Genomic DNA, 3355 nt, shown 5'->3' on the forward strand with positions numbered 1-3355 from the left:
GTGTGGTGCGGACGTGGGCCCTGCGCCTCAGAGCCCTGGGGACATCACACCGCCTCAGGGCTGCTCACTGGGGACCGGAATCCGGGCGTGGGCGGACTGACTGCCACTTACCTTTTGCTGCGCTCGCCGGACCTCCAGCAGCCTGTATGCATTCATTTCCATATTGTCGTCATTGAACCGAGCCACGGCAAACTCCACAGATGCCACAAAATAATCGTGCTTCTTATAAATGTTTACAAATTCCTTTTGAATGGTCCAGACATGAGTGCCCAGCACAATGAGCCCTAGAAACAGCGGCACCTTCAGGAACATGCTGTCCAGCGTCAGCACAGAGGGCTGGCCACGCGCGGGGAAGCAGGGTGGCAGCTCCTGCGCAGCAGCCCTCCGTAGCTCCGCAACCCACACAGCCCTGCCCCGCGGAGGCCCTGAGCTGCTGACCCGTCCTCTTAGACTGGTGCGTCTGTCCAGCCCCTTCTCTCCATCCCCCTGCCTTGTCTCTCCCATTGTCACCAAACAGAAGGCAGAACAGGGGGCCACGTTTTCCACCCACTTGTCACAAAAATCTTGGATGCAAGGTAACGCATGCACACGCTCGGATCCTGCACATTTCCGGGACGGTTTGCCTGAGCTGCATCCTGACAGTTTCCCTCCTGCCGCGGCGGCCCGACTCCTGCAGGGCCCGCGGGCCCCTCGCTCGCCCTCCCCGCAGTGCAAGGATGCCCAGAAGCCCATGCCGGGTGGGGGTGGGGGGTTGCGGAGGCCAAGGCCGAGCCTGCCTGTGACCTTGGCTGCAGCCCACACCCCAGCCGGCCCAGGGAGTACAAGGTGTGTGGCCAGCAATGCGGGGCCAGGGAGGCTCCCTCTCACCTTCGCCCTGGCCCTGCTCCTCCAGAAGCCACATCTGACCCTCCCCTCCCGGCCTGACATGCCTGTGATTAGTTTCTCTCACTTTAAAACGTGCCTTCACTTGCACTGCGACTTCTTTCTTCACCTGGGGGCTATTATAGCTGTATTCACTTCTAACCGTAATCGATTTTCCAATTGTTTTTTCCCTTATTGGCTTCCCGCTCAAGTCCACCATAGGCAGAGAACATCCTTTCTATTATTTCTCCTCTTTGAAATTTGTTGAGATTTATTTTATTGCCCAGAATACGGCCAGTATTCTATATGTTTTTGAAAAGAATGTGTATGCTGCATTTTTTAGGTGCACAGTTAGCTGTCTATGTACCTCAGTATGCCATTTTGTTCAAATATTACATACATTTATCCTTTTTACTTTTTTCATTTTATTGAGTTTGCTTTGGTTTGGTTTGGGTTTGGGTCTTCTTTTCTGTCAGTTACTGGGAGATTTATTAAAATCTCTCACTATGAGGGGCTGGCCCGGTAGCGTAGTGGTTAGTTTGCATGCTCTGCTTTGGAGGCCTGGGGTTCCTGGGTTTGGATCCCAGGCGCAAATGTACACATCACTCATCAAGCCATGTTGTGGCAGCGTTCCACATACAAAATAGAGGAAGATTGGCATAGATGTTAGCTCAGCAACAATCTTCCTCAAGCAAACAGAGGAACATTGGCAACAGATATTAGCTCAGGGCCAATCTTCCTCACCAAAAAAAAAAAAAAAAAAATCACCTCACTATGTCTTCTATGATTGCCTATTCTTTTTTTAATAGGAATTAAATTTTTTTAAATTCACTTATTCTTTTTTATTGCAGTAACATTGGTTTATAACATTATATAAATTTCGAGTGTACATCATTATATTTCGATGTCTGTGTAGATTACTTCATGTTTACCACCCAAAGACTAATTACAGTCCATCACTGTACATATGCACCTAATCACCCCTTTTGCTCTACTCTCTCGCCTCTTCTCCCTCTGGTAACCACCAAGCCAATCTCTGTCTTTATGTGTTCGTTTGTTATTGTTTTTATCTTCTATTTATGACTGAGATCATACAGTATTTGACTTTCTCCCTCCGACTTATTTTGCTTAAAATAATGCCATCGAGGGCCATCCATGTTGTCACAAATGGCCAGATTTCATCCTTTTTATGGCTGAGTAGTATTCCATTGTGTATATATACCCCATCTTCTTTATGCATTTGTCCCTTGATGGGCACCTAGGTTGCTTCCAAGTCTTGGCTGTGATGAATGATGCTGCAATGAACAGAGGGATACATATATCTTTGTGCATTCTTGTTTTCGTGGTCTTTGGATAAATACCCAGCAGTGGAATAGCTGGATCATATGGTACATCTATTCTTAATTTTTTGAGGAATCTCCATACTGTTTTCCATAATGGCTGCACCAGTTTGCACTCCCGCCAGCAGTGTATGAGAGTTCCCTCCTCTCCACATCCTGTCTAACACTTATTGTTTCCTGTCTTGTTAATTGTAGCCATTCTGATGGGCATGAAGTGACATCATTGTAGTTTTAATTTGCATTTCTCTAATAGTTAGTGATGTTGAGCATCATTTCATGTGTCTATTGACCATCTGTATATCTTCTTTGGAAAAATGTCTTTTCAGATCTTTTGCCCATTTTTTAATTGGGTTACTAGTTATTTTGTTGTTGAGATATATGAGTTCTTTATATATTTTGGATATTAACCCCTTATCAGATATATGGTTTGAAAATTTCTAATCCCAATTGTTAGTTGTCTTTTCGTTTTGTTGATGTTGCCTTTGCTGTGCAGGAGCTTTTTAGTTTGATGTAGTCCCATTTGTTTATTTTTTCTATCGTTTGCCTTATCCCGATCAGACATGATACTTGAAAATATGCTGCTAAGACTGATGTCAAAGAGCGTACTGCCTATGTTTTCTTCTAGAAGTTTCATGGTTTCGGGTCTTACATTCAAGTCTTTAATCCGTTTTGAGTTGATTTTTGTGCATGGTGTAAGATAATGGTCTACTTTCATTCTTTTGCATGTGGCTGTCCAGTTTTTCCAACACCATTTATTGAAGAGACTTTCCTTTCTCAATTGTATGTTTTTGGCTCCCTTGTAGAAAATTAGCTGTCCCTAGATGTGTGGGTTTATTTCTGGGCTCTCAATTCTGTTCCATTGATCTGTGTGTCTGTTTTTGTGCCAGTACTGTGCTGTTTTGATTATTATGGCTTTGTAGTATATTTTGAATCAAGAAATGTGATACCTCCAGCTTTGTTCTTTTTTCTCAGGGTTTCTTTGGCTATTCGGGATTTTTTGTTGTTCCAAATAAATTTTAGGATTCTTTGTTCTATTTCTGTGTAAAATGTTATTGGCACTTTGATAGGGATTACATTGAATCTGTAGGTTGCTTTAGGAAGCATGGATATTTTAACTATGCAAATTCTTCCAATCCAAGAGCACAGAATATCTT

The sequence above is a fragment of the Equus quagga genome, chromosome 12, assembly GCF_021613505.1.
Source record: "Equus quagga isolate Etosha38 chromosome 12, UCLA_HA_Equagga_1.0, whole genome shotgun sequence".
NCBI classification, from domain to species: Eukaryota; Metazoa; Chordata; class Mammalia; order Perissodactyla; family Equidae; genus Equus; species Equus quagga.